The sequence below is a fragment of the Pan troglodytes genome, chromosome 17, assembly GCF_028858775.2.
Source record: "Pan troglodytes isolate AG18354 chromosome 17, NHGRI_mPanTro3-v2.0_pri, whole genome shotgun sequence".
NCBI classification, from domain to species: domain Eukaryota; kingdom Metazoa; phylum Chordata; class Mammalia; order Primates; family Hominidae; genus Pan; species Pan troglodytes.
In genome coordinates, this window is record NC_072415.2 from 24,966,523 (window position 1) to 24,982,368 (window position 15,846).

The window sequence follows — 15,846 nt, forward strand, 5'->3', positions numbered from 1 at the left end:
CTCCTACTGAGAACATTTCCATGGCTCCTTATTGCCCCCCAGTTTCTCAAATGCCTTAGGTCAGTGGTCACCAACCATTTTGGCACAAGGGACCAGTTTCATGGAAGACAATTTTGCTACAGACCAGGGGTTGCGGGGAGATAGTTTCGGGATGAAACTATTCCACCTCAGATCATCAGGCATTACATTCTCATAAGGAGCATGCGCCCTAGATCCCCTGTGTGCACAGTTCACAATAGTGTTTGCGCATCTGTGAGACTCTAATGCCACTGCTGATCTGACAGGAGGCAGAGGTCAGGCGGCAATGCTCGCTCATCTGCTACGCACCTCCTGCTGTGGGCCCTGTTCCTAATAGGCCACAAACTGGTACTGATCTGTGTCTCGGGGGTTGGGGACCCCTGCCTTAGATGATACTAATAATATGGCCTAGTTTGTCTCTGCAAACTCCTCTCTCTAACACCTTACTATTCAGTATTATTGTGCTCCTTTCAGTAACTTGAATTCCCCTATACTTTCTCTCAAAAATCCTTGTACATCCCCTTTGGACAGACTGCCTGGGCACCCTGTCTCCTCCTGCTCCCCTCGGCTCCTGCATACTCTCCTCAGGCCTCAGCCTGGATGTCCTTTCTTCAGCAGCATCAGAGCCCCCCGTTTCAGGGGCAGGCATTCTAGTTCTTCTGCTAGTGCTGTCTGACAACACCAGGGGCTTCACACATCTCGCACCCAAATGAGGCACCCTATTGTAAGTGCTTCTAACCTTTCTCTGTTTCCTGCAGACCTATGAGCTACAGAGGTCAAGCAGTCCTGCCTCTTTCCTCTCTAGCTACAGGGCCCAGGACCCTGTATAGTCTGGGCATTACCATCAACCCACATTCACTAAGATAAAGAAAGGAATACACTATGAACTTCTAAAATGTACATGCCCTAAGAATCTGTCCAAGAAAGTCATTAGAAATATGGACCAAAGTTTTCTGTACAAATATGTTTAAAAGTCATTTGTAATAGAAACATACTGGTAATAACATAAATGTAAAACAGAAAAAGAACATCCAAGTGAATGAGATGCATCTATGTAGAAAAATGCTGTAAGTAACCAGTATAATATTATCTGTCACAAAATAGGGAAAAAATTAGGATGCACAGTTGTATACGACAATTTAGTAATATTTTACATCTGTATAGGAAAAGACAGGAAAGGAACAAGTCAAAATATGAATAAGTTTTACTTGTAAGTAATGCGATCATGGATCATTTTCTTTTTTTTTTTCTATGCACTTTTCTGTATTTCCCAAACTTTCTCAATTGAACTTTGATAAGCAATACTTTTCTAATTGCAAATACGCATGTGTGCATGCTCATGAGCACACACAGGCACGTGTCCTTGGACTTCACAGCATCTAAAGATCAGACTCAATGGGCAGGGCTTTGGGTCCCTCTTTGAGAGTGACTGTGCTGGGGACAAGCTGTGAGGTTCTAGAAGGATGTGCCCATCACATCACAATCCGGCTGCACGCTTCTTCTGCTTCCTTATTAAGTTCAGATGCCACTGTGAATACCAATCATCCTTCCCTCTGTACATCCACACTTAGGGACCCCTGTCCTTCAGCACAGAACTCTTCTCCACCTTTTAAGTCAGCCTCATCCAACATGCATGCTGATGTTCCCCAAGTTCTTGAATTGCACCTGAACCAAATGCACCTTTTTGTCAGATTTTTATCTTTTCTTTGTTTAATAATGCAGACAACCACTAGCCTTGAACCTACTAAGCAGCTAGCTGTGCTGCTGACTCAGGGAAGGTGGATGCTTACAGCTGAAAGGTATGTTCTGCATCATCAGTATCAGTCCTTTATTTCATAAATGAGAGAACTAAGGGCACACATAGCAAGAAAGAATGAAGCTTAAAGCAGATGGTATGTCTGTGGGTTGTATCTGCTATATATATATATGTGTATATATATGTATATATATACACATATATATACATATATATATACACATATATATACATATATATATATATATATATTATTTTAGAGATGGAGTCTTGCTCTCTCACCCAGGCCGGAGTGCAGTATCATGATCTCAGCTCACTGCAACCTCTGCCTCCCGAGTTCAAGCAATTCTCCTGCCTCAGCCTCCCGAGTAGCTGGGATTACAGGTGTGCGCCACCACACCTGGCTAATTTTTGTACTTTTAGTAGAGACGGGGTTTCACCATGTTGGCCAGGCTGGTCTTGAACTCCTAACCTTGTGATCTGCCCACCTCAGCCTTCCAAAGTGCCAGGATTACAGGCGTGAGCCACCTCACCCGGCCTATCTGCTATGTATTATGTGATGGTCTAACATGGCCTCTAACCTATGTTTTCCTTTAAAAAAGTATCTAATTCTTTTAAGAACCAAACCTTTAACATGCTGATTAACTTCAAGTCATTTACCCAGGGTGGGCCTGAGAGAAAAATGGAGCATTTGGGCCACTCATACTGAGTTTACACTCTACAGAGATACTCATAAAAATGATATAAATGGGAAGGCTGAAAAGCAAGATCAGCGAATTACTCAGGGGTCTCAACCATTCTCCTACCCTCTAGAGCTCTCCTGGATATTCCCAATGAGTTCTCTTGGCTATTCTGTTCTGTTAAGTTCTGTTCTAGAGCACTGGCCATTTGGCTCCTCTCTGGCTCCAGCCTCCATCATTACTGACACTAAAACCCTCAGTTATACTTCTAGTGCTTGCCAAAGTTGCAGACTGCCAACCACAGCTGGTACTGTCCAGGGCCTGCCCTGAGCACACTGACATCTGCCTGTGCTGAAGATGCAAAGCCTGTTGCAGCAGGAGCTGCTGGCACCAGCCCTGATCATTCCCTCCTTTTGCAATGCCTCAGCTCTTTTATTTCCATCTGTTGTTCTATGATAGGCTGCTCTCCCCACGTTTCTGATGTGAGTCCATGTGACCCAGGCTCAGGGACAATGCAGAGGTGGATATTTACACTCTTCAGATACCTCCACCCCTCTAAAATACCCTCTAAAATACCCTCTTCAGATACCTCCATCCCTCTAAAATACCTCTAGATGGATGGAGGTAAGATACCTGCCATGACCTCAATGAAATGTATCCTGCTCAAGGACCCTTTCTCTCTGTCTGCCTTCTTTTCCAAGGTTTTCCTTGGTTCCTCATACAAATAAGTCCTGAGCAGTCCTACCCTGCTCCAGGATTCCAGTCACACCCAGACACGGCTAAATCCTGAAGCGACTCAATTGAGAATTCTCACCACATCTTGATACCTGTGATGGGTCAAAAACTCTGAACCTACGAGTATCCCTGGCATCCCTCCCTGTCCAGTCAGCTTCCCCTCTCTACCTGCACTCGGGAACAATCTGCTTCACTAGCTTTGTTCTTAGGCTTGCATGATGCAGACTCAGGAGAATTAAGAGGAAAAGAAAGAGGCACCCAGATCAGAATTGGGAAGAACTTACTGATGGTTGCAAAAACGAGAAACAGGAAGAGTGGCTGCCGGCCACCTGAGTTATTTTTTAATTTGTATGTTTGTTCTCATGGTGTGCTTTTTTTTCTGGGCAATCTCTCTTACGTTGGATTATGTGTGGTTCACGTGAATCTTGGCTTCAATAGAACGACATATTATTTGTTGGAAATGTACTAGTGACTACTGGAAATGATTTACCCCTATTTTCCTCCATAATGTATATGTCAAAAAAGCATAATAATATGCCATGTCTACAATGTTACTTGGATTTGGGGGCAACATGTTAGATATCTGGATGAAATAAATAACGTTCTAAAGAAAACCACTACCACTTTTGTGTATTGAACATCCTAGAAACGCTACAGAATAGTCAGAGCATTAAACTTCAGACTGGGCGTGGTGGCTCACACCTGTAATCCCAACACTTTGAAAGGCTGAGGTGGGTGGATCACCTGAGATCTGGAGTTTGAGACCAGCCTGGTCAACCTGGAGAAACCCCGTCTTTACTAAAAATACAAAAATTAGCCAGGTGTGGTGGTGGGTACCTGTAATCCCAGCTGCTCAGGTGGCTGAGGCAGGAAAATTGCTTGAACCCGGGAGGCAGAGGTTGCAGTGAGCCAAGATCACGCTACTGTGCTCCAGCCTGGGTGACAGAGCAAGACTCCGTCTCAAAACAAACAAACACACTAACAAACAAACAAAAAAACCCTTCAATGCCAGCACTCGCGACCAGAGTGTGAAACATTAGACTCAATAGCAATCTTGCTTTTCTCATCAGACAAGAGGATATAAGTCACTACAATACTGTACAGAACTTTCGAGTTGCCAAGTAATTTCTTACATATTAGCTAATCTGGATGTTCATAACAGCCTGGGAAGAGATGGAATATATAATTAACTTAACTTGAAGATGAAAATACTGAGGTTCAGAAAGATGTTAAATAACTTAGTTAAGGTCACATGGCCAGAAGGAGCTGCTGCTGATGATGGAAAAGTTGTTCAGAATCCAGATGAGCCAAATATCCCTGAAGCCCTGATGAAATTCTGTTGAATGACTCAAGTGCCTTTGATACTGTCAGAAGAGTGGGAGTACTTATTAGTTGATTGGGAATGGAGAGATTGAGATTAATGTAGATGTTCAGACATGAAAGTGAAGAAAATAAGGTTGCTGTTAGTTTAACGACTTCACACAGCGATTATGTAATACTCTGGGCTCCCCATGCCCCATGCTGACAGCTCCATCAATAGGACATGGGAAAGTGTGCAAATTCCTGCAGTAACTTTGCATTTTGATAATAATTTATAATGATTGAGTGAAATTTCTGAACTTATCAACCAGACAGGAGGAGGAGGCTGAAAATTCTTAATCCAGGAACTTTGCAAAGTTGCTGACAATAGATTTTACAGCCAAACTGTCTTTTTACATCAAAGTCATTTGAGTCTGCATTGGCAAGAAGAGGGGAAAACTGTCCTAAAAATTTATTTAGTTGATTGATACAAAAATACAGGAAAAAAATGCTATGAGGGTGGTGGCTGATGTTTTCTGACCTGAACAGCATGACAGAACCATTCTCCAGTTGGTTATTGGGTTTCACGTGCATAACTGTGTGTAGCAAGGGAAACCCAGGTTTATCTCTTTTGGTATAAATTGTAATCTCAAAATTACTTGGAAAAAACTGTCCCATTAAATACATTAACAGTCAGAGTCCTGGGTAAAATCTACATATCTTAGGAATGACCTTGACCTAAGTCCATGCTAACTTGCAGCATGATCTTGGAGATGTCCTAAAAATCTAACTGCTCTTCACTTAGCCTGCCTAACACATGGACTCCTCCTCCTCTTTGGAGAGAGGAGAAAAGAGTCTGTGAACTAGTGGTCATTTTGAGGATGTCGAAGGACATGATAAGATGAAAAGCAAGAGATGACTATCTGCATTCCCTGGGCACATTGACTACCCTTCTCACTAGGTGGCTGTGAGCCCATCTCCATGACTTTCCAGGGAACCCCATAAGTGAGGAAGCACTAAACTGGCTACTCCACTCCTTTTCTCTATATTTTAAGAACGTCTACTCACCTACCACTTCCTCTTTCTGAAAGCTTTTCCACTCCCCAAAATGATCTTTTCATGTTTACCCCTCTCTGATTTTACAACTCACAACTCTTTACCTCTAATTTAGAATATTTCTTATGACACATCTTGAATTTTCATCCTTTATTGGTGGCAGAAGCACATGGAATCATAGGAATTTACCAAGTTTTTCTTCTTTACCTTCTAATGAGGGTGGGTCTCCCATGAGATCCTTGTTTTGCCAAACTCTCAAGAACATCTGAAGAAATGGGAACACAGAGCTCACATGAGGCATGAAAGGGAAGGATAAAGAAAAAAGGGACAGAGGGAAAGGAAAGAGAAGATACAAGAAGCATGCTATGGGAGAAATAATTTGGGGGAAGAGAAAAATATTCAAAGAGGATTTTTAGAAAGTTTGGCTGCATAATGTGAGATGTAACTTCCTTCCTTGTCTCCTGGTATTCACCCTTCAGAAACCTTTAATCAGAATCTTCAATAGGTTCTGTGTGTGTGTGTGTGTGTGTGTGTGTATTTTGATGCGATGATGTGCTGAGACTGAAGTTAAGGGAAAAACATGACAGCCTGGATACAATCAAATTCTACACTGTTATACATTTTCTTATGTAACTTTTCGTGTGTGCATGTTTTGCATCTCTCTCTAAATTACACACTTATTGAAGATAATAATTTGAGGCTAGACAATTATTCTCTGTATCTAACATATTGCCTATCACCATGCCTTATATGTGAAAAATACACATTAAATATTTTATTCGTTGATTGACAAGAAAAGCATGTTTGATAAGAATTATGATTTGGTATAGTAGGAGCCAACAATAGGAAATCAAAAACTTCTGCAAAAGAACACACTTGTGTTGGGATCTTTTCAAAAAGATCCTCTAATGTCAAGGCATAATTGTATTCATAATAACCTGGAATAAAAACCTTAATACTTAGTCTTATGCTAAGAGAAACATAAATGCCTATAAGCCTCTGAATCCAACTGGTGTCATTACCTCCCAGTCAAATTGTGCACTGCAAACAGAGCAGTCTCTGAGATGACCCTGCTTCAGGCTGTGGCAGGTTGTCTGAGGGGAAATTAACTGTGGATTGAGTATTCTGAGCAGTGGAATGCTGGTAACTCTTTAACAACTGGCTTTTCAGAGGGAAAACAAAGCCCTAGTCTATAGCATTTGCCAATTTTCCAGGTGAAAATACTCATCATGGCTGATTTCAAGCTCCCAATATGGCGTCACTGAATATTAGACTTGGAAAAAGATACCCCAAGCCAGCTCTTCCAAGCCAGTGTAAGTTAGCGCCAGCACACCACTGATTCTAAGGCTGTCCTTTTGTGGACATCCAAAAAGCAAGTATGCAAACTGCAGAGGAAGATGGGCTCATGTGTGTGTGTGCACACAAGCTTCTTTCAGAAACATGAGGCCAAGATTTAGAAAAGTGACACGAAGCACTAAGAATTATTTGTAAAGCATGAGAGAAGGAAAAAAATATACACAAATATAAGGCTAGTCAACCAGCTAATAAAATATATCCACTTTTGGTACTATATTTGCAAAACCTTCTTAAGTTCCATTAGCCAGCCAGGCTGATGTGATTGTATCAGGAGAGCCAGAACCCCAGAATTATAGACCATTAATCCCTCAGGGGTCATTCAACTAGCTCCTGCAAGGTGTGAGATTTTATTAAGATAGGTATAGAATGAGAAATGTGCCAGTATCTGAACTTGGGTCAAACACCTGAAGATTTGTCTTTTGCTTGGTCCAAATCCTTTTGCATCGGATACTCCATTGTTCTTTGTTGTGCTTTGTTTCCCCAGGACCTAACTACGAAGTGCAAACATGTACAGGTCTGGTGACCCACAACACTGGGAACAAGCTTAAAACAATTGAGAGCTTGTTGCAAGTCAATTTAGTTTGTCTTTTAAAACAATCTCTTTCTGGTAGGTGTATTGCAAGTGGTGTGCATGCATGTGTGTGCGTGTGTGTGTGTGTGTGTGCAGGCACATACCTGGACATCTGTACTATTTCACCAAGGCCCTGCCACTCCCTCCTCCCCAGCCTAATCCCTGTACCTACATCAGAGAGAAGAGGCATGGATGGGGGCTTACTAAGGGTTCTCATTCATCATGAGAAGGCTGGCCTTTTAAATTTAATTAATTGAAAGACCTACTCTGAAAAGTTATATGTACCTCATTGGTAGGACTTATGCACAATAATAATCCCAACAAAAGCTATAAAAAATGCTCCCAGGTTTGAGTGTGTCAGCCTGGTAAGAAAAGGTGCACAATAGGCTCTTTCCATGTCAGACAAAAGAGGCCATCAACTGTGCTGTGTGAGGGGTACTGTATCCCTGCTTCCACATATTTCTGTTATCCTGACTCCAGAATGTCTGTCTTTAACCCAGAACTTGTTGGGCTTTCAGAATTCAGCCTCTCAGAAAAGACAGCTGGATTCATAATAACAATACCAAAAGGTCTGTCTTAGTCTTTTTGGGCTGCTATAACAAAATACCACATACTGAGTAGCTTATAAACAAAAGAAACATTTCTCACAGTTCTGGAGGCTGGGAAGTCCAAGATCAGGACATCAGTAGATTCAGTGTCTGTTGAGGGCCTGCTTCCTAGGTGGCAGTCTTTTCACTATAACCTCACATGGCAGAAGGAAAGACCCAGCTCTCTGGGCTCCATTTTATTAGGGCACTGATATTAATCACAAGGGCTCAGCCCTCATAACCTAATCACTTTGCAAAGGCTCCATCTCCTAATACTATCACCTTGGGGATTAGAATTTCAACATAATAATTTTGACATGAACACAAACAATCAGACCACAGCAAGGTCATTTTGAATAAACCTTTGCAGTTCACATACTTTCATTGTAAATTAGATGACGTAATGAATGTATGTTGTGTCAGAAAAATAATCTACAACAACCTGCTGCTCCTGACACTGGAACAAATAGATGTTATAGAAGAGCTTGGTCACTCTCTTTAATTCTAACCCTAAAGGTTAAGAATATACACACAAAACTTTCTTAATAACAAATTTGGTTTTGTATTTCATTTATCTAACTAAAAATTTTAGACTATACTAATTTTTTCAGCCAAGATGAACCATGTCAGCCAAATTTTAACTCTACATATAAATAAAACAATTTCCTAAGTCTAGCTTTTAAAATTTCAAGGGAGTGCTTAGCCAAGAGTTTAATACAATTTATTAAATTGAATAAAACTAAAGTTCATGAACATAGTTTTATAAATGCTAATCATGTCTGTCTTTCAGCCCTAATTTCTATATCAAAAAGTTCACAATTGCTACAGCTTCTTATCTGATTATATATTTTATCACTGTTTTGCTGTTAATAATTTTCCCCTTAAATTCTATTTGCCTCATATTAATGCTGCTACATCAGCTATATTTTAAAATTTGGTCAGTATTATTTACCTAGTATATCTTTTTTCTCTACATATCTGTATCATTTTGTTTTATATGTCCTTTTAAAGTAGCATATGGTTGGATTTTGTTTTTAATTCATTCCCATAGTCTTTATCTTAAGCTAATGGATAGAGATAATCCATCATTGTAATTCCTCTTATATATGAATTTATACGTACATTTCACATTGTTTTTTCTATTATCATCCTTTTCATCTGCTTCTTCACTTCCCCATTCCTGTCTTCTGTTGAATTGATAGGATTTTCTATATCCCCAAATTTTGTCTTCCATGGAAAGTATGGAAACTAGAGTTATATTTATATTATTTTTAACTTTTTATTTGGAGATAATTATAGATCTACATGGACTTGTAAGAAATAATACAGAGAGATCCTGTAAACACTTAATTTTCCTCAGTGGTAGTATCTTTCATAACTGTAAGGATAATATCACAACCAGGATATCAACATTGTTAAAATCCAGTGACCTTATTCAGATTTCATCGTTTTTACATGCATTCGTGTGTATGTGTTCACTTCTGTGTGATTTTATCCCATGTGCAGATTCATGTATTTTTGTAATGACTTTAAATGTATAACATACACACCAAACTATAAACTTGCATATTTGACTAATTAGAGTTAGGGTTCTTTTGCTTTACTGAAATCATATGCTGTAGTTATTTGTACTTTATAATCTATTGTTAATTACATTTACTAGCATATTTTATTAATTCTTATGTTTATTGCTTTTTTTCTGTTGCTTGGACAGAAAAAAATTCCTTTCTTCTTGAATAGATACAGCCTTTAACGGTGAAGGTCTGTGCTTGGTTAACTCTCCTTTTATTATGCATAAAAATGTCTCTATTATTTTGCATTCAATCTTGAATGATAATTTAGATGGGTATAAAATTCTGATTGAAAATGATATCCCTTAGTATTTTGAAGTTTTAAATCCAGTTTTCTGGCATTTATCATTGATGAGAAATCTCTCTTTGTATCATATCTTTGCCAATAATCTGTCTTAAAGGTTTATCCCTGTGTAACTCACACACCAATGATAGATCATTTCCATCACAGCAGAAAGTTTTATTCTGCTGTGTGCAGTTGACTCTGCCTCCACCTCCTGCTCTCAACAAGCACTGATCTGCTGTCACTGTAGATAACTTGTTCTAGAATGCCATATAAATGAACTCATATAGCATGTACTCATTTGTGTCTGCCTTATTTTACTCAGCATAATGCTTTTGGGATTCTTCATGTTGTTATATATATCAGTAGCTTGAACCTTTTTTAAATTGCTGGGTAGTTATTCGTTATATGGATGTATCACATTTTATTTATCCATTCATCAGTTGATGGATATTTGGGGTTAATATTAATAAAGCTGCCATGAATAGTCACATACAAAAAAAATAATCTTTTTTTTCTCCCTGGTAGTTTCTAGGATTTTATTTTTTATTTCTGATTGTCTACATGTTCATTCTGACGTTAAGTTATAGATTTATTTTAGTTTATCTTTATTAGCATTTAATAAGTACTTTCAATTTGTGGACACATTTCTTAAAATCTGGAAAGGTTTTAGCTATTACCTCTTTCAATATTGTTTTCTGCCATTCCCTCTTGCTTCTCTTCTGAAATTTCAACAGACATTTGTTGGAGCCTATCAGTCTATCCACCGTGTATCTGAACCTCTCTTTCATATTTTACTCTGGGCTCTCTATGCTTCATTCCAGGGTAATTATTTCAGCACTACTCTCCAGTTCATTGATTCTTTATTTGTGTCCAGCCTGTTGTTTAAATTGTTTATTACATTTAAAAATATTAATAACATTTTTTTATGTCCAGAATTTCAAACTGAATGTTAGTATAGCTAGATGACCTTGTTTTTATTTTTGCCTCTTTTTCTTTCACATATTGTTCTTTTTATGAGTATTATGGGCATACTAAACATACCTATTTTAATATATTTCTCAGAATGATAGACTGTTTTAACTTCTGGACTTAATTCATGTTAATTATCAATTTTTTTGTTGTTAGCAGCAAATGTCTATGTGAATTTTACAAACCAAAAAGTCTTTTGAAAGATTTGCAGGATTATTTCGAAGTTTTAGTTTGGTTGTTTTGTTTTGATTTCTCCCTTCCTCTGTGCTCCAAACTTCCTGTCTAGAAGTTTAGGAGTTGCCCTCATCCACCTGTCTGAGCCACAGCCCAAAGTTAGGTCTTGTATTATTATCCAGACCTGCTTTTCAGTATGATTATCTTCATTTCTGTCTCCTGGTCAACAGGACATTTCATGAGGCTCCGTGTTGTCCCACTATGCCTGCAATCCCCCTTGGTTACGTAAGCTGTAGATGTTAGCAGCAGTTTTTTACAGCTTCTCCTTCTGAGAAATGGGTTAGCACCCAGGCTTCAAACACTGACATTGGTGCTAGACCCCACCTCAGGTGAAGGGCTTTGGTCTCCCTTATTCTGCAGGAACCAGACTGCACCTACCCCTGCCTGCTTCCAATCCCAAAAGCAGTGAACCCACATCTCCAACCTAACTGCTGTTTTACATTGTTATTCCATTTCTGGTCTCGGGAAATTTCATAGGGAATTGTAAGCCAGCTGTGGTTATTTGCCTTTTCCTTTTATTATTTTATTTTATTTATTTATTTTGGAAACAAGGTCTCTCTATGTTGCCCAGGCTAGCTTCCAACTCCTGGGTTCAAGAAATCCTCCCACCTCAGCCTCTAGAGTAACTGGAACTACAAAAGTGCACCACTGCATCCTTCTTCTATTTTATCTTCTATTTTATCAATCATTTCTGTATGCTTAGAGCACAGAGAATACTTCAAAGTCTGAGTTTACTGCACCATCCTACCCATTTACAACAATGAAAATTAACATTTGCTCAACATTTGTGTGCCAGGCATTCTTCTTAGTCTTTTTATATCTTACTTCACTTAATACTTAAAACACTTCTGTGAGGCAGGTGCTCTCCTATATCAACATTTAAATGAGAGTAAATAAATACTCTCCAGAATTTAAATAACTTGTTTTATATAAGTATTCTGGCAAGTGGAAAAATGGGCTTCAAGTCCAGGATGTCAGACTCCAAAGCCTCAATATAATAAAGACATGATAATGTCTCCTCTTAATAACCTGAAATTACTGGCTTTATGGCCCTATAGAAGAATCTACAGGAGTAGGAATGGCATGAGCTGTGAATCTGCATTACTGGTTTCTAGTTAGAGTTTGATGTTCCTGCCCAAATCTCATGTTGAAATGTAATCCCCAATGTTGGAGGTGGGGGCTATAGAAGCTGATTGGATCATGGAGGTGGATTCCTCATGAATGATGTCATATCATCTCCTTGGTGCTGTCCTCAAAATAGCGAGTTCGTGTGAGATCTGGTCATTTAAAAGTGTGTGGCACCCTCCCCTCTCTCTTGCCATGTGACATGCCTGCTCCCTCTTCACCATCCACCATGATTTTCAGTTTCCTGAGGCCTCCCCAGAAGCCAAGCAGATACCAGCATCATGCTTCCTGTACAGTCTGCAGAACCATTAGCCAATTAAACCTCTTTTCTTTATAAATTACCCATTGTTCGGTATTTCTTTATAGAAATATAGCCTAACACAGAGTTATTTTACTAACTACCAGATGGGAAAGTCACTGAAGCAACTTGCGTCTTACTTTTTTATAAAATGGGGTTAGTAATAAGTAATTTTTCTCCCTGATTCCTTATGAAGGTCAAAAAATAATGAATTTAAAGCATCTTTTAGAAATATGCAATATATTCATAATGTTTTACATTGGTGTCAAGCTTTTATTCCTGTATTGAAACCAAGAGATGTCATCAGCAAAGCTTATATTATTTTGTCGGACTATATTACCTTGTAGTTGCCCATGCCATAGCTCATTTTCTGCTTCTCTACCCACTCAGGAAATCTCATGAGATCTTACTACGGTTTATCCCTGTCAGTTTGACATTTCACTTCCATCTTTAATTTTGGAGATCTCACTGTATACTCTCCAATCCAAATCACTTATAAAACAATTAAACGAACTCTTAAAATTTTTCTGTCTAGAGAAACAATCTTTTTTTTCTACCTTTGGTTTCCTATTAAGCAAATTCTTTATCTATAGCAAAATAAATACCACTCCCACATCACTCCCTGGCTGGTGGTTAATACCTTGACTATTCCACAGATTTTTTGTTTCAGCAATCCTTTCCTTATCAAGGGGGAACATCATAGGAAAGACCAGACTATGGAGTCAAATCCACCTGCTTTGTCATCAACTAGTGGCCCGACCAGGGCCAGGCACTTAGCATCCTCAAGCTTTAGTTTTTTTCATCTATAAGGTGAAGATAATATGTCAACCCTAAAGGAAGGATGCAATGGTTTTGTAAGGCAAAGTATACCAAGTGTCACATAGAGTATCTGGCACATAGTAGGTTTTTGATAAATAAAACCCATCCTTATCAGAATCGGAAGCCCGAAAGCATTGACTTGATGCAAATGTTGAAAAAGCATGTGTTGACTACATTAACCATACTCCAGTGATGCAAATAACTTGCTTCTTTTTTTTCACTTTTATTGTACTGTCAGGTTCAATAATGCAACAACATAGTCTAATTTTCAATGTTGATAGATGATGATGACTCATTTCAAACTCCAACAAACATGTAGGCCTCATTTTCCAGATAGGCAGTGGTTCTTTTCAAGCTACTTTGATGTCTTTGAAGGGAAAGAAGTGTAGGATCTTGAGTAATGATGGTGAGTGTGATGAAGCCTGCAGAAGTGTCCATTCCGAGCCTGGGGACCACGAGTGCTGTCCTTTACAAACCATGTACAAGCTGTGGATTCATTGGTGGCTAGAATGTGCACGTCCAGCCAAATGCAAATCTCTCCTTGAAGAATCACTGACCTCCTCCATTCAGACATGGCATTTATTTATTTATTTTTATTTTATTTTGAGACTGAGTCTCACTCTGTCACCCAGGCTGGAGTGCAGTGGCGTGATCTTGGCTCACTGCAAGCTCCACCTCCCGGGTTCATGCCATTCTCCTGCCTCAGCCTCCCGAGTAGCTGGGACTACAGGCGCCTGCCACCACGCCCAGCTAATTTTTTATATTTTTAGTAGAGATGGGGTTTCACCATGTTAGCCAGGATGGTCTCAATCTCCTGACCTCGTGATATGCCCCCCTCGGCCTCCCAAAGTGTTGGGATTACAGGTGTGAGCCACTGTGCCTGACCCAGACATAGCATTTTATTTGAAATGAGCTTCACATTTTTTTGTGATCATTTTCATAACCTCCATGAGTACAAGACAGAAAGAGTTTCAGCCTGAATATAACTTTAAACCTTTGGCTTAAGCTTTCCTAGACTGAGCAAATACAGGTGCATGTGTATGTGTGTGTGTGTGTGTGTGTGTGAGAGAGAGAGAGAGAGAGAGACAGAGAGAGAGAGAGAGAGAGAGAGAGAGAGAAACAACTACTCAGGGAAAAAGGAACTAACTGGGGGAGGGGAAAGAGACAAGGGAAGCAGGAGAAAGGAGAGGAAAGCACAGAGAGTTTCATCACTGTCTCCCTTTATCTTCCTCTTAAAGAAATGTCCCCACTACCACATATGTGTTACCTTGTTAACTGCATATTTCCAGAAAGATACTCTGTAAAGCAGCAACATATCCTAATTTTCAACACTGATAGATCATGATGACTCATTGCAAACTGCAACCAACATGTAGGCTTCATTTCCCACATAAGCAATGGTCCTTTTCAATGTTAACTTGTTAGCAGCGTATTTCCAGAAAGTTGTACAGATTACCGTTGCCATCATATACTATAGGAAGTAGAATTATTTCTTCCTAGAGGAAAGGAGATATAATTGCCCCTTGTTTTTTCATAACTATCTATATTGTTTGCTCAGTAGATTTCTCTCCAAGTCCCTGAGTCATATCTTCCCAGAACACAAAACTTAAATCTTCTTTGCTTTTTATCAGAAGACTGACATTCTCATATAACATTTCATAATAATGTATTCAAAGGACACATTTAAAATATATGAAATGTATATGAAATAAACTTGTTGAAAACTAAAGATATTACAAGCTTCAAGCTATCTTAATAAAGAACCACATTAGCTTGCAGAATCAAAATTCAGACTAAAGCCCAGGATGAAGTCCCTTTTCCACTTCTCATACAGTTGGGTTTCAATATTTTCAGGTGATGCCCCAGGAGATGATTTTTAATCAGATTACTTCAAATCTGTTTTCCCCTACTTAAATAAAAATGTGCTATGTGGAAAAAAATGTGCTATGTGGAATAATACAATCAAATTTAAAATATGATGACTTCATAGCTGCCATTTATATTCCTCTGAGCTTGGCATCAAACTGAAAATTCCAATAACTTCTGAAAGACTAACATCTCTCTGCTCACCACTTACAGTTATTTCTCAAATGTTTGTGAAATCATTATCCTATCACATTTTAGGGAATTTTCTTCAGTGAAACCAAATTTATTTTTCTATTATTTCTGAACATATGTACAGGTAGGAATTTTGTAAAACTATAGTGAAAAATGTTCTGGTATTGATGTGCAGCATTAAAGACCATCTGTCTTCCATATAAAGATGTGTATAACAATAAGATAAAAGCTATGGCTTCCCAATTAAATATTACCCTCAGCTGAAAACCAACAACTTTCAGTATCAGAATACACTAAAATAAGTCCTTCACTACATCTTCCCACCCATGACCCCCGGAGGCTTCTAAGGAGCCATAATCCAGATATCACTGTGACTTCGTGGCCTCTGTAAGAACTGTATTGGATTAGATTGAGGTCCCTGTGCACCT